At 37.7% G+C, this 24,160-nt stretch overlaps 1 long non-coding RNA gene and 3 other non-coding genes across 4 annotated transcripts; all 4 read left to right on the top strand.

Annotated features, from left to right (window-relative positions):
* The first annotated feature begins 7,479 nt into the window (after nt 1–7,479).
* On the top strand, nt 7,480–7,556 carry Mir2001 (microRNA mir-2001). The gene has a single exon (NR_037561.1). It is a non-coding gene; the product is annotated as a microRNA mir-2001 (primary transcript).
* Nucleotides 7,557–8,525: 969 nt separating this feature from the next.
* Nucleotides 8,526–8,626, top strand: Mir252b (microRNA mir-252b). Its single transcript, NR_037553.1, has one exon. It is a non-coding gene; the product is annotated as a microRNA mir-252b (primary transcript).
* Nucleotides 8,607–9,397, top strand: LOC146737830 (uncharacterized). Its single transcript, XR_014930753.1, has 2 exons — nt 8,607–8,689; nt 8,862–9,397. It is a non-coding gene; the product is annotated as an uncharacterized LOC146737830 (long non-coding RNA).
* A 3,018-nt stretch (nt 9,398–12,415) lies between these two features.
* Mir252a (microRNA mir-252a) lies at nt 12,416–12,516 on the top strand. Its single transcript, NR_037552.1, has one exon. It is a non-coding gene; the product is annotated as a microRNA mir-252a (primary transcript).
* The last annotated feature ends 11,644 nt before the right edge of the window (nt 12,517–24,160 follow it).

The following is a 24,160-nucleotide window of genomic DNA, read 5'->3' as shown; positions in this document are numbered from 1 at the left end:
CATTTCGAAATTTAAATATAGCGATAATCCATTGTCAATATTGTCGGCTATATTATACACAATGACAAGTTTGGTTTGGCCCCTAACTCCCTCTTTGTGGAGAGACGGATAATAGGATACAATGTAGTTCCCAACTCCCTCTTTGTGGAGAGACGGATAATGGGATACAATGTAGTTCCCAACTCCCTCTTTGTGGAGAGACGGATATTAGGATACAATGTAGTTCCCAACTCCCTCTTTGTGGAGAGACGGATAATGGGATACAATGTAGTTCCCAACTCCCTCTACGTGGAGAGACTGATAGTGGGATACAACACAGTCCCTAACGTTCTCTATGTGGAGAGAGTGATAGTGGGATACAATGTAGTCCCTTGCTCCGTCTATGTGCAGAGACTGTTAGTGGGATACAATGCAGTCCCTAACTCCCTCAATGTGGAGGGACTGATAGTGGGATACAATATAGTCCCTAGCTCCCTCTATGTGGAGAGACTGATAGTGGGATACAATGTAGTCCCTAGCTCCCTCTATGTGGAGAGACTGATAGTGGGATACAATGCAATCCCTAACCCCTCTATGTGAAGAGACTGATAGTGGGATACAATGCAGTCCCTAACTCCCTCTATGTGGAGGGACTGATAATGGGATACAACACAGTCCCTAACTCCCTCTATGTGGAGAGACTGATAGTAGGATACAATACAGTACCTAACGCCCTCTATGTGGAGGGACTGATAGTGGGATACAATACAGTCCCTAACTCCTTCTATGTGAGAGACTGATAGTGGGATACAATGTAGTCCATAACTCCCTCTATGTGGAGAAACTGATAGTGGGATACAAGGCAGTCCCTAACTCCCTCTATGCGGAGAGACTGACAGTGGGATACAATACAGTCCCTAACTCCCTCTATATGGAGGGACTGATAGTGGGATACAATGCAGTCCCTAACTCCCTCTATGTATAGGGACTGATAGTGGGATACAATACAGTCCCTAACTCCCTCTATGTGGAGTGACTGACAGTGGGATACAATGCAGTCCCTAACTCCCTCTATGTATAGGGACTGATAGTGAGATACAATACAGTCCCTAACTCCCTCTATGTATAGGGACTGACATTGGGATACAATGCAGTCCCTAACTCCCTCTATGTATAGGGACTGATAGTGGGATACCATGCAGTCCCTCACTCCCTCTATGCGGTGAGACTGACAGTGGGATACAATGCAGTCCCTAACTCCCTCTATGTATAGGGACTGACAGTGGGATACAATGCAGTCCCTAACTCCCTCTATGTATAGGGACTGATAGTGGGATACAGTGCAGTCCCTAACTCCCTCTATGTATAGGGACTGATAGTGGGATACAATGCAGTCCCTAACTCCCTCTATGTATAGGGACTGGCAGTGGGATACAATGCAGTCCCTAACTCCCTCTATGTATAGGGACTGATAGTGGGATACAATGCAGTCCCTAACTCCCTCTATGTATAGGGACTGATAGTGGGATACAATGCAGTCCCTAACTCCCTCTATGTATAGGAACTGATAGTGGGATACAATGCAGTCCCTAACTCCCTCTATGTATAGAGACTGATAGTGGGATACAATGCAGTCCCTAACTCCCTCTATATGGAGGGACTGATAGTGGGATACAGTGCAGTTCCTAACTCCCTCTATGTGGAGGGACTGATAGTGGGATACAATGCAGTTTCTAACACCCTCTATGTGGAGAGAATGATAGTGGGATACAATGCAGTCCCTAACTCCCTCTATGTGGAGAGACTGACAGTGGGATACAATGCAGTCCCTAACTCCCTCTATGTGAAGGGACTAATAGTGGGATACAATGCAGTCCCTAACTCCTCTACGTGGAGCGGGGCAATAAAATATGCGTCACTTTACGCGTTATATCAGTTTTATCTCAACGCCGTATTGCTGAGATAATAGCAGGAGTACTATTATCGCTATATGAAATTATCTTATATTTTTCATATACAATGTTACATTGACACAGAGACCATTTCTGTAAAAGCAACTGTCAATTGTGTTTACCCACAAGCGTGACCCATACCACACTTTTGTATCTCGTATGTTTGTTGGTTGTGTGTTTGTTTGTCAGATAACAATATAGATATTGTATTGTTATCTGAGCCCCAACCTACCATGAATATGAAAATTGGCAATATTTTAAACTTTGAGTGCAGTAACGCGAAAATTACACATTTTAGCTAATCGGTCTCACGATGTATGACATAGTAGACTGAACAATTGTAATAGTAAATCGAGTAAATTGGCAACGAATACAGTGGTGGCACTTAGTTCGAGCAAGGAAGTTAATAGTCCTACTACCTTCCATGATTCGAGCTAGCCGTTCGAACTTACTTCGTTAATCCGTACCAATATTTGGAACGGGTCTTAAAAACGGATCAAATTTAGCTCAGACTAAATGTTTCTTACTCCGTACTACCTGTAAGCGCGAACCCATGCTAAAGGACTGCACGCGATTGCAACTATACTGTCTTTAACATGATTTACAGGCTGTATCATGGTCGTGAACAGGCGTGTGTGTGTGTGTGTGTGTGTGTGTGTGTGTGTGTGTGTGTGTGTGTGTGTGTGTGTGTGTGTGTGTGTGTGTGTGTGTGTGTGTGTGTGTGTGTGTGTGTGTGTGTGTGTGTGTGTGTGTGTGTGTGTGTAGGGCCGGGACCAGGGCGCAGTGAATTGTCGGTTCTATAATGTTGTAGCTTTCACTTACCAGCCGATGTAGTCTACGCCATCACGATATATGACATTGGCGGATTTAGATGGGGGCCGAGGCCCCCCCCCCCTCCTACTTTTAACAACCAACAGGGCTTCGCGCCATCGGCGCTCGCGAACTTGGCTTTAGGCCAACTTATCCCCCCCTTATTCCAGAATCCTAGATCCGCCCCTGCATCATAACCTACAATGAGATACATAATTGGAACTATAAATAGTTATTGTTGTTTATACAAACAGTTACTCATAGATGCATGTAAGCTAAACTGCAGTGTGTCTCCAATGTTCAGGGTCAAAGGTTAGTAAAGTACTAATAGTAGATACCAATTAGTTTTGATTATACATGGTCGATATTTCAATCAAATAAGTTACGAATGTTTTTACCAGGCTTGGTCGTTGAAACAAAAATATTACACAAATGGATTGTTTTCTGTTTAAATGGCAGTCACAACACCCTAGAGGCGTTCATACCAGCGAATTGACATTTGACTGGAGAATCAAGGACACCTATCTTTGTGAATGGTATTGTTGCCGTGAGACATATGGCGCGTGCCAGCAGTAGATGTGAAGACGTAAGGGCGATAAGGACTCATAATCCCCGCTGGTATTAATTAAGAGTAAAACAAAGAAGATTGTATCAACAAGTGTTAGTAATGGACTTCAGGCGAGCGGCTCAATCTGTGGCCTCTATATCATTAGTTTATACAGGCAATTATACAGACTTCAAGTCAGGTGTAACAATGGTATGCAACACCAAATTAACACCAGCAAACAACAATACACCATCGATGACATTGTAACACTAATAAACTGCAGTGTTTGTTGGCATGAACTAATTATATCTTAAAGGGTGTCACTAAAGTTTTATGCGTAAAATACAATTACAAGAATGGCCAATGTTTCTATGCACGGAGATTTCGGCTAGAATTTCTGGTCGGGACTTTTCGTTTAAACGTTGTGCAGAAAGCAGACTATTCAGTCATTTGTATGATTCATAACATCGTACACATACAAATTTCCTAAAATAATAATAGTTTATAATCGCTTCTGTTACCAGTAACTCTTGCGTTACAAGTACAGCATATTGTGTGTGTGTGAATGAAATAATAAGAACTCGTCTGTACGACAAGAGCCGTATATTTATTTTAATCTACTGAGAGCTTGTTTGTAGACCGTTTGTTTCAAATATTGTGGTCACCTTTGTATGCCTCATAAGTGCTATAAAATGTTCAAGAATAGTTCGGGACGGTGATATATCGATAACACGTATTGTCGTTTGCACGCTACGTAGCAAGTAGAAAGTAAGACGGCCAATGAACGAAGGACGCATGTGCCATAAAATAAATAACTCACGGGTTAAAAAGGGGGTTAATGACAGTAACTTTGATAACAATTTTTGACATTGTTTTTGTTGCCACATCAGTGATGCTAAGCTTTTCTCGGTGGCGTGTTCCAATATTTGTCGAATACCAAAGTCACCTTTTTTAGGGCGTACTTTTGCGGGGATTACAAGTGAAGTTCTGGAGCAGCATGTTGCCGTTATTTTACGTAATGTGACCCAACCTGCATGCTGTACTGTGGATGACGTAACTAATTATTCGACATAATGTTAATGAGTTCACGGTGAATGAAACCCCGTATCCGACGCAATATTAATGAGTTCACGATACTCAACATATGGTTGAATGCAAGCGCGTCAGTGACTTTATCCCGTACACACATCGTACTCTAAGGAATAGAGAACAAAGGCCATCTCATTTGCATATCTTTACAGCCCAACTACGTGAAATGAATCCACCGTCAACTTTTTTCAGCTGATCATATTTTTGTTCGTTTTGCACGTAAATTAGCATAACAAAGCACCATGGTACCAGCTTGTTTATCCAAACTGTTGCCAAGGCCCTCATCACTTTTACCCCTGTAATCTTATTTTAAAACGTCCTGGTATAAATATCAGGCTATTTATTGCAAACCATCAGACAGAAGGAGCGCTGCACAGAGACAAGACTGCGAGCGCGACTGTTTGCAGAAGATTCTGGACCTTAACCTTTAATTACTAAGTTAATTTGATCTGCCGAGGGACCGTATACATCAATTCCTGTCATTAGTGTACAATCAACGGAATACACATTGGCTATATAGAGTATGACGGCCTGAAACAAAGTAAGAATTAACGTTCTAATACTGGGGTAAGTAATCATTATTTTTTTTAAATACGTGTACACAACATGTTTGAGTTTAAAATACACAGTCGACATGATAAAGAGACGAGAATATATAATTTATTATCATCTGAAATTACCGTTTTCTCAGAACCGACAAGTCGTTTTAATAAATTATTGTATTGAAATATTAACTACAAATTAGCAATGTAACCACCATCCTAAAAAAACAATGCTTGTACTGCAAGATTATAGTAAATTTGGAAAATTAATGTTTTCGTTCTTCTAAATCCCATAGCTCTGCTTTGCGAACTCAGAAGTATTTATTTATAAAATAATGCTGTGAAACTAACAGCGCCACCAATGCATCGGTGAGAGAATACATTGTAGTGCAAAGCTCGCACGCGGCCGTATGGCAATATTGAGGCACCAAACCATCGTAGTGTTAATACATTTTCAAACGGAAATTGAATGTCATTATAATTAGATCATACTTCATACGTATATATGTAATCGCCCTCACAGGGGAAACAATCACCCACGTCCAGGTTATTTGTAGAGATCCAACACTCAAACATTGATGCCATACTATATATACTGATAGTTTAATTACATATTACACTTGCACTGTTTTGCAACTCACAGTGAAGCGTCTGACAGTCATGTACCACAGTCATGTACCACAGTCAACTTGTTAGTAATTTCATTGCAAAGATAATAAACTGTTTAGAGTATGGTAAGAAAATAAGTAATTCAGTCATGCTATTTGCATCAAAGCGGTAATTTCCACTGCTAGTATGACTTCCGCGTTACATTTGCCCATTATACATTTAGCTTTCCATGCATGGTTAAAATAATACGTAATTAGTAAATATATTTCTACACACCAGTAACAATAATGTTGGCTTGACTTAATAATTTTTAATATTTCCCTAGGCTTTACATAAATCAACTCGCCCTTAATAACGTGCTACTGTACTATTTTTAGCTTGGACAATGGGCTCTCTTTGTGGTAGTGTGTTAATGTCAGTCCAGGCCACTCACGATTCTTACCTTACACACGCCACGAACTGCCAATTTGAATTTACAACATACTGATATTGCTGGAACTTGTCAGGTCATATGAATATTTAAATATGTAAATTATGTATCCGTGCCTAATAACTATTCCTTTCTTCCCTAAAATCAATATGGTTCAGCCCATGAAGCACCATGACTATATGTATGTATGTATATTGCAGCGTTTACTCCTTATTAAATACTATATTTCTTTGTCCCATTCCAGTACACTTAATACATGTTTGTAACAATAACCTTTACCCATTGTTCACTATGGCACATGGCAAACTAATTATTGATCCTGACACGACCTATAAGGAGCTGAAAATGTTATAAATGGATCGTATAATAAGTCTGCCAAATATGGGCCCTGTCTGATATATGTGTAACTGCAGTGACGTAGCTACGTGTCTTTATTTTACTATAAATAATAATCGTGGTAGCATTCGGTGATGAGTTGAATTTATTGGCTTGTTTGATTCGATAGTCACCGACTGAAATCCATCAAGTCAACACCTGTGTTTGATATCTGAACTAAATATTATAAAATGTTTAAATTCAACTGGGCTACACTGTCGAGTTTCTTGGTGAAAACAATTGTAAAATTCTTATGCCCCTAATGTTGGTGCTGGTGTTCATTCTCGATGACAAATTAACATGAACTGATGTTTGTTTTTTATCCTACGACTGTGCTTTGTCCCGAACATATTGAGGAATTATTATTGCGTCCTTTAAGCGTGTAATTTGAGGGTGGGTAGCAAGATAGCTTGGTGGGATAGAGGGTTTAAACTACAATACATTCTCTAAAAATAAACTTAATCATCGTGGATACTGCGCCCTGTATCTACCACCACTTTTACTCATCCCCAAGTTATTAATAACATTTAGCTCTCATGAAAACATATGGTCGACCCTGGTTAACGTGCGGACGTCGATCTGAGTGCAGTGTACATGTAAAGGGAGCTTCATTCGACGTGCAACGTGAGCGAAACCACTGTGTCGGGATATATTCCGAAGTGGACCAGACTAGCTATCGATACGTCGCCATTACGAGCAAACGCAAGATTAGTTTGCATTATAAGACTATTTTCACGGGCTGCTTATTATGTGAAGGTAATATCTCGTCTTTTAAATGTACACATGTTCTTTGTCTATACTCTACTATATTTCCATACACACGCTATGCCTGTTTCGTTTCAACGTGTTCTCACTGCTCTCCACCATTGGTCTATTGCAACGCGTTGTACTTTCTATTTACTGTTTCATCATGTCACTACACATACATGCCCGCGGTGGTTACCATATGGGCCATGCAATTTCATTCTGTAACTTTACCTAATATTTAAATTCTCATCCACGTATATTAGCTCACATTGGGGGTTTAATATTTTCGTTGAATTCATTCTGTTCTTTCCGTTACTTGAACCGCTATTACGGTATCCACTAACACTACAACAACACGCCGTGTGCACTTCACTTCAAAACGTTTTTAATATATGTTTCACGTTGTTGTGACCGTTATAATGGGCATATCAAGCACCAATGCAATCATAATGCCTACTGTAGCGTTTACAACAATGGGGGACATTCTATCGACTTCCGAAGACAACTATACTACAGACACAACCTGTTGATTGTACCGTGCTATTCTCCACGCCTAGGTGTCGTCTATTCTCCGTGGGCCAGCCACAACAAGTACGTATGTGAACTGCATTCATTAACATTATGTGTGTGGCTGTGGATATGTGATGTTTAACCTCAATGTAGTGTTCATAATATACGACCATGGAAAAATGTATTAGCGAGGCACCAAGTAAAGTTCTTTATTGACTGTGGTGATATTAATATTTAATTAAAACAGTAACTGCAAAACAAATATATATTTCAAATAAGCATAGTTTCAAAGCGAAGGAAAGCGTGTCATTGATTTAAAAAAATGGATTTGTACACTCAACATGCCGCATTTAAAAATGTAAATATAAATCCCTTATGAATAATTCATGTGATTTCGCCATTATTGCATTGCGTAGTTTGTGTGTGGTTGCTGCTACTAAATGCAATAAACTGTAGTCTCGGTATAAACACACCAATTTCGACTTCAGAGATAGTTTTGTCGGTATTTTATTTTATTTAGATTATCGTATTATTTTATATAACGTGTTCACTTAATTGGTTGTCACACCCCAGTGACAGACTGGCCGACTGCCGTTGCTATATTTTTTTTTTTTATCTGGGCCATCCCTATTCACAATGACAAAACATTTTGGCGGTTCATACTTATTCGAACAAGGCTGGTAAATTGTATTGTTGTATCACATCTCGAAATGACAGTGCCTGGAGATGAGTCTCTAATTCTGCGCCCATAGTGTTTCGGTGTAAGAGTCTCTTGAATTTACTTATTTCAGATCTGAACGTTTGTTCGTGAACGAGGTTGGCGAGCTTCAATATTGGAATTTATGGAATGTTCTACAATTATCGGTTTCTGTGTGTTGATTCATTCACAATGACGTAATTATTTGTGGACATGGTGATAGTTGGTATTGTGACAGTACATTGGTTCTTATCCTTGCTAAGTAGTAGTGCCGCAGGTAATTAAAATAATCATTTACCTGCTCTCTACTGCTTAACAAGGTATAACCAAAAATCATCGAAATTACGAGTGTCTGTAATAACTCTTCGTGATACCTGGCGCCCAGGGATTGATATAACAGTGGTGAGCTGGCTTCTATCCTCTTCCTCGCAGTGCACGATTCAGAGCAAGGGATTCATCATGAATGTCGTTATTGTCATTACTCATTAACCATATGTTCCATTAAACGGTATACGCTCTATATATTTCATTTGCACTGTCAAATCCGTTGAAATATAGTCATTGTTTGTTTCAGCCCCAGGTTTCTGGAGAATTGCGACGCGCCCTCATTGTCAGACGCCGCGCCAACCTACCATATACTAGTATTAGCAATGTATGTGTGATTGATTCAACTATTCATATTTCATTGCAATGTATGCCGCGGTTACCTACCGTGACGAGTAGACTGTCTGGCTACGTCATTCACTGAACATTGTGTTCGTAATATTCAATCAGATCATTTGAATTGAATTTCTGGGATTATCATGCGCCCTATTACACAACCTAGGCATTTCTACAGATCGATGTAATGTCGTCATTGTAACGAGCATTATTTTATTATGCTTTATGTAAACTATTTTTCATAATTTTCATCAGCTACGACCCCCCATTGTTAATGTAATAAAATACTAAATTTAGGTATGCACTTAGTTCTAGTTCAACATATTTATTATTCGGTTTTACCTGCTCTCATAGTATGCAGTGTATATTTGTACGTCAAGTGGGCAGTCTTCATATGCATTGCCAGTAGTCTTCATATGCATTGCCAGTAGTCTTCATATGCATTGCCAGTAGTCTTCATATGCATTGCCAGTAGTCTTCATATGCATTGCCAGTAGTCTTCATATGCATTGCCAGTATTCTTCATATGCATTGCCAGTAGTCTTCATATGCATTGCCAGTAGTTCTCATATGCATTGCCAGTAGTCTTCATATGCATTGCCAGTAGTCTTCATATGCATTGCCAGTAGTCTTCATATGCATTGCCAGTAGTCTTCATATGCATTGCCAGTAGTCTTCATATGCATTGCCAGTAGTCTTCATATGCATTGCCAGTAGTCTTCATATGCATTGCCAGTAGTTCTCATATGCATAGCCAGTAGTCTTCATATGCATTGCCAGTAGTCTTCATATGCATTGCCAGTAGTTCTCATATGCATTGCCAGTAGTCTTCATATGCATTGTCAGTAGTCTTCATATGCATTGCCAGTAGTTCTCATATGCATTGCCAGTAGTCTTCATATGCATTGCCAGTAGTCTTCATATGCATTGCCAGTAGTCTTCATATGCATTGCCAGTAGTTCTCATATGCATTGCCAATAGTCTTCATATGCATTGCCAGTAGTCTTCATATGCATTGCCAGTAGTCTTCATATGCATTGCCAGTAGTCTTCATATGCATTGCCAGTAGTCTTCATATGCATTGCCAGTGGTTCTCATACGCATTGCCAGTAGTCTTCATATGCATTGCCAGTAGTTCTCATATGCATTGCCAGTAGTCTTCATATGCATTGCCAGTAGTCTTCATATGCATTGCCAGTAGTTCTCATATGCATTGCCAGTAGTCTTCATATGCATTGCCAGTAGTCTTCATATGCATTGCCAGTAGTCTTCATATGCATTGCCAGTAGTTCTCATATGCATTGCCAATAGTCTTCGTATGCATTGCCAGTAGTCGTCATATGCATTACCAGTAGTCTTCATATGCATTGCCAGTAGTCTTCATATGCATTGCCAGTAGTCTTCATATGCATTGTCAGTAGTCTTCATATGCATTGCCAGTGGTTCTCATATGCATTGCCAGTAGTCTTCATATGCATTGCCAGTAGTCTTCATATGCATTGCCAGTAGTCTTCATATGCATTGCCAGTAGTCTTTATATGCATTGCCAGTAGTCTTCATATGCATTGCCAGTAGTTCTCATATGCATTGCCAGTAGTCTTCATATGCATTGCCAGTAGTTCTCATATGCATTGCCAGTAGTCTTCATATGCATTGCCAGTAGTCTTCATATGCATTGCCAGTAGTTCTCATATGCATTGCCAGTAGTCTTCATATACATTGCCAGTAGTCTCCATATGCATTGCCAGTAGTTCTCATATGCATTGCCAGTAGTCTTCATATGCATTGCCAGTAGTCTTCATATGCATTGCCAGTAGTTCTCATATGCATTGCCAGTAGTCTTCATATGCATTGCCAGTAGTCTTCATATGCATTTTCAGTAGTTCTCATATGCATTGCCAGTAGTTCTCATATGCATTGCTAGTAGTTCTCATATGCATTGCCAGTAGTCTTCATATGCATTGCCAGTAGTCTTCATATGCATTGTCAGTAGTCTTCATATGCATTGCCAGTAGTCTTCATATGTATTGCTAGTAGTTCTTATATGCATTGCCAGTAGTCTTCATATGCATTGCCTGTAGTCTTCATATGCATTGCCAGTAGTTCTCATATGCATTGCCAGTAGTCTTTATATGCATTGCCAGTAGTCTTCATATGAATTGCCAGTAGTCTTCATATGCATTGTCAGTAGTCTTCATATGCATTGCCAGTAGTCTTCATATGCATTGCTAGTAGTTCTTATATGCATTGCCAGTAGTCTTCATATGCATTGCCAGTAGTCTTCATATGCATTGCCAGTAGTCTTCATATGCATTTTCAGTAGTTCTCATATGCATTGCCAGTAGTCTTCATATGCATTGCCATTAGTTCTCATATGCATTGCCAGTAGTCTTCATATGCATTGCCAGTAGTCTTCATATGCATTGTCAGTAGTTCTCATATGCATTGCCAGTAGTTCTCATATGCATTGCCAGTAGTCTTCATATGCATTGCCAGTAGTCTTCATATGCATTGCCAGTAGTCTTCATATGCATTGCCAGTAGTTCTCATATGTATTGCCAGTAGTCTTCATATGCATTGCCAGTAGTCTTCATATGCATTGCCAGTAGTCTTCATATGCATTGTCAGTAGTTCTCATATGCATTGCCAGTAGTCTTCATATGCATTGTCAGTAGTTCTCACATGCATTGCCAGTAGTCTTCATATGCATTGCCAGTAGTCTTCATATGCATTGCCAGTAGTCTTCATATGCATTGTCAGTAGTTCTCATATGCATTGCCAGTAGTCTTCATATGCATTGCCAGTAGTTCTCATATGCATTGCCAGTAGTCTTCATATGCATTGCCAGTACTCTTCATATGCATTGCCAGTAGTTCTCATATGCATTGCCAGTAGTCTTCATATGCATTGCCAGTAGTCTTAATATGCATTGCCAGTAGTCTTCATATGCATTGCCAGTAGTTCTCATATGCATTGCCAGTAGTCTTCATACGCATTGCCAGTAGTCTTCATATGCATTGCCAGTAGTCTTCATATGCATTGCTAGTAGTCTTCATATGCATTGCAAGTAGTCTTCATATGCATTGCCAGTAGTCTTCATATGCATTGTCAGTAGTTCTCATATGCATTGCCAGTAGTCTTAATATGCATTGTCAGTAGTTCTCACATGCATTGCCAGTAGTCTTCATATGCATTGCCAGTAGTCTTCATATGCATTGCCAGTAGTCTTCATATGCATTGTCAGTAGTTCTCATATGCATTGCCAGTAGTCTTAATATGCATTGTCAGTAGTCTTCATATGCATTGCCAGTAGTCTTCATATGCATTGCCAGTAGTCTTCATATGCATTTCCAGTAGTCTTCATATGCATTGCAAGTAGTCTTCATATAATGTCTCTGTCTGCACGTCAAGTTCCAGTTAAAGTTACAGAATAAGAAATGGTCTAATATTTGCAAATTAAAGAATAAGCATGACTGGCTGATCCAATACTAAGTACTAGTGCCGCAGGAGTCGTATATTTGAGTAACCCTGTCGTACTTGTGCTTAACATAGGATGTGCCAATATTCATCTGGAATGCAAAGAGAAAAAAAGGAATAGAAATCGCCTCCAAATATCGACGGCAGTTTTATTCATGAAAATAGCGAGATTTTCTCGGTAATCTTTAAATCGTTAAATTGCCACCCACTCGGGCAGAATTAATGACGTCACAGCAAACCTTGGTGAAACCATACATGCGCATGACAGTGATGCCACTTTTGGGGGGATACAGTATTTGGAAGAGTATCCATGTCAGTGGTTTTTTATGGACTCCAGGAATTTGGGGGGGGCATATTTTATCAATTCCCAAGGAAACGTGTTTTGCATGTTTTACTGGACAATGGCATTAGAATCCTCGCACTTTGTTCAAATCCAGAAAAGACGACGATTACATTGGTCGTGGAAGCCGTTTTGTAACGTACATTACCCATGAATCTCTTTGTCTCTCACTGGTCGATTTACTGCCATGTGCGCGAAATACATTTTATACTGGCATCCATAATGGCGCTGTGATTAGTCAAGTTGTTTTTAACCCCGGGGGAGGATACATAGAACTTGCTTAATGGGGCCTGCCCCTGAAATGGGTCTAGTATTTTTTGATTTTTGGTATAAGTATCGGTCTTATTTCTGGTCAAAACATATCGGTAATATTTTTCCGATTTGGTATACTTATGTAAGTGACAGAGGTGTTTCCATGGTCAAAATACATGATTTAATAAATCAATATACAATGCAACTTTTAGCATACATGTGCTTATATTGGGGATGCTCTTCTAATAGAGCAAATACGGTAACTGTTTTATTTAGAATAAACAGTGATGACAGAAATGGTACTTTGGTATAAATATGGGTATAGATTTTGCTACTATCCAGGTATAAACATGGTCTCACTTTTGAGCACTCAAGGGCACCTCCCTACCCAGCTATGTTTGAACTGTCACGGGTTTTCAACCGTCATTTGAAACATTACGTATGACCGCTTCGCCAATCACATTTCATCAGCGAATCATTACCATTTGCATACATTTCCAGTGTGACGCTTATGTATATATGGGAACGATTCATATGAAGTTTAATGGGATCTCTAATCTGCGTAAAACAGTCGTACACGCAGAGGCTCATGAGAGTTTCTTTTTCTAGCCAATGACAACTTAGTCAGCGGGATGGTTGTTCTATAAACGCTCTTTAAAATTATCGATGGCTTTCTAAAATTAAAATATTATGTGAGAAGTGTCTATTCAGAACCTCTCGGCAAATTCTACGAACTATTCATGCTATTTCCCCCACATCATATTCTTGATTTCATATTCCACGGCTGGCAACATAAATTAATTACTCGCTATATATGTATATATCGTATATACGAATCATTACTATTCTGTCCTATAATATGAGACGTGGCTGTGGCCAGAGACAATCAATCAATACCGTAATCTGGCAATTACCACAATGTCTGCCAGTATTCAATACACGCACATTTGTATTCAAACTAATTTAAACAATTTAAAATTAATAACTGTCAACGTAAAAATGTATTCTATGTTTAGTCTTGTACAACGCGCTATGATTTATTACTGCCTGAGTATGAAAGTTTAATGTGTGTACGTGGGGAGTTATTAAAACCCCCAAATCGTTTAATTTGCATGACAATGACGTAATATAATAAATCATTCACACACCATGGTGGGAATGTTAACGAGTTGAGACAAATGTTACAGGGTTGCGTTCATCCCGTAACACACTGAAACCTCAGTGTCAATACGCAATTAAAAAAAAAATTCCGTTCGCAGTAGTATACTAAATTTGAACATTAAACAAAACTAAAAATCCATGTTGCTCGTAACTCGAAATTCTGTTAACTGTTAATTAAAGTTCGAGTTACTAAATTTGAACATTAAACAAAACTAAAAATCCATGTTGCTCGTAGCTCGAAGTTCTGTTAACTGTTAATTAAAGTCCGAGTTACTAAATTTGAACATTAAACAAAACTAAAAATCCATGTTGCTCGTAACTCGAAATTCTGTTAACTATTAATTAAAGTTCGAGTTACTAAATTTGAACATTAAACAAAACTAAAAATCCATGTTGCTCGTAACTCGAAATTCTGTTAACTATTAATTAAAGTTCGAGTTACTAAATTTGAACATTAAACAAAACTAAAAATCCATGTTGCTCGTAACTCGAAATTCTGTTAACTATTAATTAAAGTTCGAGTTACTAAATTTGAACATTAAACAAAACTAAAAATCCACGTTGCTCGTAACTCGAAATTCTGTTAACTGTTAATTAAAGTTCGAGTTACTAAATTTGAACATTAAACAAAACTAAAAATCCACGTTGCTCGTAACTCGAAATTCTGTTAACTGTTAATTAAAGTTCGAGTTACTAAATTTGAACATTAAACAAAACTAAAAATCCATGTTGCTCGAAACTCGAAGTTATGTTAACTGTTAATTAAAGTCCGAGTTACTAAATTTGAACATTAAACAAAACTAAAAATCCATGTTGCTCGTAACTCGAAGTTCTGTTAACTGTTAATTAAAGTTCGAGTTACTAAATTTGAACATTAAACAAAACTAAAAATCCATGTTGCTCGTAACTCGAAGTTCTGTTAACTGTTAATTAAAGTTCGAGTTACTAAATTTGAACATTAAACAAAACTAAAAATCCATGTTGCTCGTAACTCGAAGTTCTGTTAACTGTTAATTAAAGTCCGAGTTACTAAATTTGAACATTAAACAAAACTAAAAATCCATGTTGCTCGTAACTCGAAGTTCTGTTAACTGTTAATTAAAGTCCGAGTTACTAAATTTGAACATTAAATCTCCTAAGCCGCATACAGTGTCTGGTAGGCCTGGGCCATGCGTAGCCAAATTAGAGGGACTAGGATAAAGACTGCCATTTTCAGTGATTTATGGGTAACTTATAGGGAGTAGGGTTATTACTGTTAAACCCTATGTGGGTAAGAGACTCTGGGTTAATATCTGTTATCTCCAGTGTGTTGCGCATGACAAACTCAGAGGTACTAAGGTAATTACTGTTATCCTCAGTGCACTATGGGTAATCAACTTACGGAGGTAATTACTGTTTTCCCAGTGTATTATGGGTAAGAAACTCGGGAACTAGGGGAATTACTGTTATCCTCAGTGCACTATGGGTTATGAACTTACGAAGGTAATTACTGTTATTCTTAGTGTATTATGGGTAACCAACTTGAAGGGACACAGGCGATTACTGTTTTCCCAGTGTATTATGGTAAGAAACTCGGGAACTAGGGGAATTACTGTTATCCTCAGTGCACTATGGGTAATCAACTTACGAAGGTAATTACTGTTATTCTTAGTGTATTATGGGTAACCAACTTGAAGGGACACAGGCGATTAGTGTTTTCCCAGTGTATTATGAGTAACTCGGGAACTAGGGAAATTACTGTTATCCACAGTGCACTATGGGTAATGAACTTACGGAGGTAATTACTGTTATTCTTAGTGTATTATAGGTAACCAACTTGAGGGGACACAGGCGATTACTGTTTTCCCAGTGTATTATGGTTAAGAAACTCGGGAACGAGGGAAATTATTGTTCTCCACAGTGCACTATGGGTAATGAACTTACGGAGGTAATTACTGTTATTCTTAGTGTATTATGGATAACCAACTTGAAGGGACACAGGCGATTACTGTTTTTATAGTGTATTATCGGTGACAAACTCGGGGGCTGGAGTAATTACTGTTATCCTTCGTGCACTATGGGTAATGAACTCATATAGGTTATTACTGTGCAGTCTTATTTACCAAATGATTGTCAGACTGTGTAGTCTCATTTACCAAATGATTGTCAGACTATGCAGTATTATATACCAAATGGTTGTCAGACTGTGTAGTCTCATTTACCAAATGATTGTCAGACAGTGTAGTCTCATTTACCAAATGATTGTCAAACTGTGTCGTCTCATTTAACAAATGTTTGTCAGACTGTGTAGTCTCATTTACCAAATGATTGTCAGACTGCGTAGTCTCATTTACCAAATGATTGTCAGACTGTGTAGTCTCATTTGACAAATGATTGCCAGACTATGTAATCTCATTTACCAAATGGTTGTCAGACTGTGTAGTCTCATTTACCAAATAATTGTCAGACTATGTAGTATTATTTACCAAATGATTGTCAGACTGTGTAGTCTCATTTACCAAATTATTGTCAGACTGTGTAGTCTCATTTACCAAATGGTTGTCAGACTGTGTAGTCTCATTTACCAAATGGTTGTCAGACTGTGTAGTCTCGTTTACCAAATGATTGTCAAACTGCGTAGTTTCATTTACCAAATGATTGTCAGACTGTGTAGTCTCATTTACCAAATGGTTGTCAGACTGTGTAGTCTCATTTACCAAATGATTGTCAGACTGTGTAGTTTCATTTACCAAATGATTGTCAGACTGTGTAGTCTCGTTTACCAAATGATTGTCAGACTGTGTAGTCTTATTTACCAAATAGTTGTCAGACTGTGTATTCTCATTAACCAAATGATTGTCAGACTGTGTAGTATTATTTACCAAATGATTGTCAGACTGTGTAGTCTCATTTACCAAATTATTGTCAGACTGTGTAGTCTCATTTACCAAATGGTTGTCAGACTGTGTAGTCTCATTTACCAAATGGTTGTCAGACTGTGTAGTCTCGTTTACCAATTGATTGTCAAACTGCGTAGTTTCATTTACCAAATGAATGTCAGACTGTGTAGTCTCATTTACCAAATGATTGTCAGACTGTGTAGTCTCATTTACCAATTAGTTGTCAGATTGTGTAGTCTCATTTACCAAATAGTTGTCAGACTGTATAGTCTCATTTACCAAATAGTTGTCAGACTGTGTAGTCTCATTTACCAAATGATTGTCAGACTGTCTAGTCTCATTTACCAAATGATTGTCAGACCGTTTAGTCTCATTTACCAAATGATTGTCAGACTGTGTAGTCTCATTTGCCAAATGGTTGTCAGACTGTGTAGTCTCATTTGACAAATGATTGCGAGACTATGTAATCTCATTTACCAATAGGTTGTCAGACTGTGTTGTCTCATTAACCAAATGATTGTCAGAGTGTGTAGTCTCATTTACCAAATGATTGTCAGACTGTGTAGTCTCATTTGACAAATGATTGCCAGACTATGTAATCTCATTTACCAATAGGTTGTCAGACTTTGTTGTCTCATTTACCAAATGATTGTCAAACTGTGTTGTCTCATTTACCAAATGATTGTCAAACTGTGTAGACTCATTTACCAAACAATTGTCAGATTATGTAGTATTATTTACCAAATGATTGTCAGACTGTGTAGTCTCATTTACCAAATAATTGTCAGACTGTGTAGTCTCATTTACCAAACGGTTGTCAGACTGTGTAGTCTCATTTACCAAATGGTTGTCAGACTTTGTAGTCTCATTTACGAAATGATTGTCAAACTGCGTAGTTTCATTTACCAAATGATTGTCAGTCTGTGTAGTCTCATTTACCAAATGGTTGTCAGACTGTGTAGTCTCATTTACCAAATAGTTGTCAGACTGTGTAGTCTCATTTACCAAATAGTTGTCAGACTGTGTATTCTCATTAACCAAATGATTGTCAGACTGTGTAGTCTCATTTACCAAATGAATGTCAGACTGTGTAGTCTCATTTACCAAATGATTGTCAGACTGTGTAGTCTCATTTACCAAATAGTTGTCAGACTGTATAGTCTCATTTACCAAATAGTTGTCAGACTGTGTAGTCTCATTTACCAAATGATTGTCAGACTGTGTAGTCTCATTTACCAAATGATTGTCAGACCGTTTAGTCTCATTTACCAAATGATTGTCAGACTGTGTAGTCTCATTTACCAAATGGTTGTCAGACTGTGTAGTCTCATTTATCAAATGATTGTCATGTTGTGTAGTGTAATTTACCAAATGATTGTCAGACTGTGTAGTCTCATTTACCAAATGGTTGTCAGACTGTGTAGTCTCATTTACCAAATAGTTGTCAGACTGTGTTTTCTCATTTACCAAATGGTTGTCAGACTGTGTAGTCTCATTTACCAAATAGTTGTCAGACTGTGTAGTCTCATTTACCAAATGATTGTCAGACTGTGTAGTCTCATTTACCAAATGATTGTCAGACTGTGTAGTCTCATTTGACAAATGATTACTAGACTATGTAATCTCATTTACGAATAGGTTGTCAGACTGTGTTGTCTCATTTACCAAATGATTGTCAAACTGTGTTGTCTCATTTACCAAATGATTGTCAAACTGTGTAGTCTCATTTACCAAATAATTGTCAGATTATGTAGTATTATATACCAAATGAATGTCAGACTGTGTAGTCTCATTTACCAAATGGTTGTCAGACTGTGTAGTCTCATTTATCCAAATGACTGCCAGACTGTGTAGTCTCATTTACCAAATGGTTGTTAGAATGTGTTGTCTCATTTACCAAATGGTTGTCAGACTGTGTAGTCTCATTTACCAAATAGTTGTCAGACTGTGTAGTCTCATTTACCAAATAGTTGTCAGACTGTGTAGTCTCATTTACCAAATAGTTGTCAGACTGTGTATTCTCATTAACCAAATGATTGTCAGCCTGTGTAGTCTCATTTACCAAATGAATGTCAGACTGTGTAGTCTCATTTACCAAATGAATGTCAGACTGTGTAGTCTCATTTACCAAATGATTGTCAGACTGTGTAGTCTCATTTACCAATTAGTTGTCAGACTGTGTAGTCTCATTTACCAAATAGTTGTCAGACTGTATAGTCTCATTTACCAAATAGTTGTCAGACTGTGTAGTCTCATTTACCATATGGTTGTCAGACTGTGTAGTCTCATTTACTAAATGGTTTTCAGAATGTGTAGTCTCATTTACCAAATGGTTGATAGACTGTGTTGTCTCATTTACCAAATGGTTGTCAGACTGTGTAGTCTCATTTACCAAATAGTTGTCAGACTGTGTTTTCTCGTTTACCAAATGGTTGTCAGACTGTGTAGTCTCATTTACCAAATAGTTGTCAGACTGTGTAGTCTCATTTACCAAATGATTGTCAGACTGTGTAGTCTCATTTACCAAATGATTGTCAGACTGTGTAGTCTCATTTGACAAATGATTACTAGACTATGTAATCTCATTTACGAATAGGTTGTCAGACTGTGTTGTCTCATTTACCAAATGATTGTCAAACTGTGTTGTCTCATTTACCAAATGATTGTCAAACTGTGTAGTCTCATTTACCAAATAATTGTCAGATTATGTAGTATTATTTACCAAATGATTGTCAGACTGTGTAGTCTCATTTACCAAATGGTTGTCAGACTGTGTAGTCTCATTTATCCAAATGACTGCCAGACTGTGTTGTCTCATTTACCAAATAATTGTCAGATTATGTAGTATTATTTACCAAATGAATGTCAGACTGTGTAGTCTCATTTACCAAATGGTTGTCAGACTGTGTAGTCTCATTTATCCAAATGACTGCCAGACTGTGTAGTCTCATTTACCAAATGGTTGTTAGAATGTGTTGTCTCATTTACCAAATGGTTGTCAGACTGTGTAGTCTCATTTACCAAATAGTTGTCAGACTGTATAGTCTCATTTACCAAATAGTTGTCAGACTGTGTAGTCTCATTTACCAAATAGTTGTCAGACTGTGTATTCTCATTAACCAAATGATTGTCAGCCTGTGTAGTCTCATTTACCAAATGAATGTCAGACTGTGTAGTCTCATTTACCAAATGAATGTCAGACTGTGTAGTCTCATTTACCAAATGATTGTCAGACTGTGTAGTCTCATTTACCAATTAGTTGTCAGACTGTGTAGTCTCATTTACCAAATAGTTGTCAGACTGTGTAGTCTCATTTACTAAATGGTTTTCAGAATGTGTAGTCTCATTTACCAAATGGTTGATAGACTGTGTTGTCTCATTTACCAAATGGTTGTCAGACTGTGTAGTCTCATTTACCAAATAGTTGTCAGACTGTGTTTTCTCATTTACCAAATGGTTGTCAGACTGTGTAGTCTCATTTACCAAATAGTTGTCAGACTGTGTAGTCTCATTTACCAAATGATTGTCAGACTGTGTAGTCTCATTTACCAAATGATTGTCAGACTGTGTAGTCTCATTTGACAAATGATTACTAGACTATGTAATCTCATTTACGAATAGGTTGTCAGACTGTGTTGTCTCATTTACCAAATGATTGTCAAACTGTGTTGTCTCATTTACCAAATGATTGTCAAACTGTGTAGTCTCATTTACCAAATAATTGTCAGATTATGTAGTATTATTTACCAAATGATTGTCAGACTGTGTAGTCTCATTTACCAAATGGTTGTCAGACTGTGTAGTCTCATTTATCCAAATGACTGCCAGACTGTGTAGTCTCATTTACCAAATGGTTGTTAGAATGTGTTGTCTCATTTACCAAATGGTTGTCAGACTGTGTAGTCTCATTTACCAAATAGTTGTCAGACTGTGTAGTCTCATTTACCAAATAGTTGTCAGACTGTCTAGTCTCATTTACCAAATAGTTGTCAGACTGTGTATTCTCATTAACCAAATGATGGTCAGCCTGTGTAGTCTCATTTACCAAATGAATGTCAGACTGTGTAGTCTCATTTACCAAATGATTGTCAGACTGTGTAGTCTCATTTACCAATTAGTTGTCAGACTGTGTAGTCTCATTTACCAAATAGTTGTCAGACTGTATAGTCTCATTTACCAAATAGTTGTCAGACTGTGTAGTCTCATTTACCATATGGTTGTCAGACTGTGTAGTCTCATTTACCAAATAGTTGTCAGACTGTGTTGTCTCATTTACCAAATGGTTGTCAGACTGTGTAGTCTCATTTACCAAATAGTTGTCAGACTGTGTAGTCTCATTTACCAAATAGTTGTCAGACTGTGTATTCTCATTAACCAAATGATTGTCAGACTGTGTAGTCTCATTTACCAAATGATTGTCAGACTGTGTTGTCTCATTTACCAAATGATTGTCAGACTGTGTAGTCTCATTTCACAAATAGTTGTCAGACTGTGCAGTCTCATTTACCAAATAGTTGTCAGACTGTATAGTCTCATTTACCAAATAGTTGTCAGACTGTGTAGTCTCATTTACCAAATGATTGTCAGACCGTTTAGTCTCATTTACCAAATGATTGTCAGACCGCTTAGTCTCATTTACAAAATCATTGTCAGACTGTGTAGTCTCATTTACCAGATGATTGTCAGACTGTGTAGTCTCATTTAGCAAAATGATTGTCAGACTCTGTAGTCTCATTTACCAAGTGGTTGTCAGACTGTGTAGTCTCATTTACCAAATGATTGTCAGAATGTGTAGTATCATCTACCCAAATGATTGTCAGACTGTTTAATCTCATTTACCAAGTGATTGTCAGACTGTGTAGTCTCATTTACAAAATGATTGTCAGACTATGTCGTCTTATTTACCCAAATGCTGGTCAGACTGTGTAGTTTTATTTACCAAATGATTGTCAGACTGTGTAGTCTCATTTACCAAATGATTGTCAAACTGTGTAGTTTCATTTACCAAATGATTGTCAGACTGTGTAGTCTCATTTACCAAATGGTTGTCAGACTGTGTATTCTCATTTACCAAATGATTGTCAGACTGTGTAGTTTCATTTACCAAATGATTGTCAGACTATGTAGTCTCATTTACCCAAATGATTGTCAGACCGTTTAGTCTCATTTACAAAATCATTTTCAGACTGTGTAGTCTCATTTACCAGATGATTGTCAGACTGTGTATTCTCATTAACCAAATGATTGTCAGACTGTGTAGTCTCATTTACCAAATGATTGTCAGACTGTGTAGTCTCATTTACCAAATGAATGTTAGACTGTGTAGTCTCATTTCACAAATAGTTGTCAGACTGTGCAGTCTCATTTACCAAATAGTTGTCAGACTGTGTAGTCTCATTTACCAAATGATTGTCAGACCGTTTAGTCTCATTTACCAAATGATTGTCAGACCGCTTAGTCTCATTTACAAAATCATTGTCAGACTGTGTAGTCTCATTTACCAGATGATTGTCAGACTGTGTAGTCTCATTTAGCAAAATGATTGTCAGACTCTGTAGTCTCATTTACCAAGTGGTTGTCAGACTGTGTAGTCTCATTTACCAAATGATTGTCAGAATGTGTAGTATCATCTACCCAAATGATTGTCAGACTGTTTAATCTCATTTACCAAGTGATTGTCAGACTGTGTAGTCTCATTTACAAAATGATTGTCAGACTATGTCGTCTTATTTACCCAAATGCTGGTCAGACTGTGTAGTTTTATTTACCAAATGATTGTCAGACTGTGTAGTCTCATTTACCAAATGATTGTCAAACTGTGTAGTTTCATTTACCAAATGATTGTCAGACTGTGTAGTCTCATTTACCAAATGGTTGTCAGACTGTGTATTCTCATTTACCAAATGATTGTCAAACTGTGTAGTCTCATTTACCAAATAATTGTCAGACTATGTAGTCTCATTTACCCAAATGATTGTCAGACCGTTTAGTCTCATTTACAAAATCATTTTCAGACTGTGTAGTCTCATTTACCAGATGATTGTCAGACTGTGTATTCTCATTAACCAAATGATTGTCAGACTGTGTAGTCTCATTTACCAAATGATTGTCAGACTGTGTAGTCTCATTTACCAAATGAATGTTAGACTGTGTAGTCTCATTTCACAAATAGTTGTCAGACTGTGCAGTCTCATTTACCAAATAGTTGTCAGACTGTGTAGTCTCATTTACCAAATGATTGTCAGACCGTTTAGTCTCATTTACCAAATGATTGTCAGACCGCTTAGTCTCATTTACAAAATCATTGTCAGACTGTGTAGTCTCATTTACCAGATGATTGTCAGACTGTGTAGTCTCATTTAGCAAAATGATTGTCAGACTCTGTAGTCTCATTTACCAAGTGGTTGTCAGACTGTGTAGTCTCATTTACCAAATGATTGTCAGAATGTGTAGTATCATCTACCCAAATGATTGTCAGACTGTTTAATCTCATTTACCAAGTGATTGTCAGACTGTGTAGTCTCATTTACAAAATGATTGTCAGACTATGTCGTCTTATTTACCCAAATGCTGGTCAGACTGTGTAGTTTTATTTACCAAATGATTGTCAGACTGTGTAGTCTCATTTACCAAATGATTGTCAAACTGTGTAGTTTCATTTACCAAATGATTGTCAGACTGTGTAGTCTCATTTACCAAATGGTTGTCAGACTGTGTATTCTCATTTACCAAATGATTGTCAAACTGTGTAGTCTCATTTACCAAATAATTGTCAGATTATGTAGTATTATTTACCAAATGAATGTCAGACTGTGTAGTCTCATTTACCAAATGGTTGTCAGACTGTGTAGTCTCATTTATCCAAATGACTGCCAGACTGTGTAGTCTCATTTACCAAATGGTTGTTAGAATGTGTTGTCTCATTTACCAAATGGTTGTCAGACTGTGTAGTCTCATTTACCAAATAGTTGTCAGACTGTGTATTCTCATTTACCAAATAGTTGTCAGACTGTGTAGTCTCATTTACCAAATGAATGTCAGTCTGTGTAGTCTCATTTACCAAATGAATGTCAGACTGTGTAGTCTCATTTACCAAATGGTTGT

Source organism: Saccoglossus kowalevskii, chromosome 10 (assembly GCF_978046115.1).
Source record: "Saccoglossus kowalevskii chromosome 10, keSacKowa6.1, whole genome shotgun sequence".
Classification (NCBI taxonomy): Eukaryota; Metazoa; Hemichordata; class Enteropneusta; family Harrimaniidae; genus Saccoglossus; species Saccoglossus kowalevskii.
The sequence above is the reverse complement of the archived record's forward strand: the minus strand, read 5'-3'. Positions and strand labels throughout refer to the sequence as shown.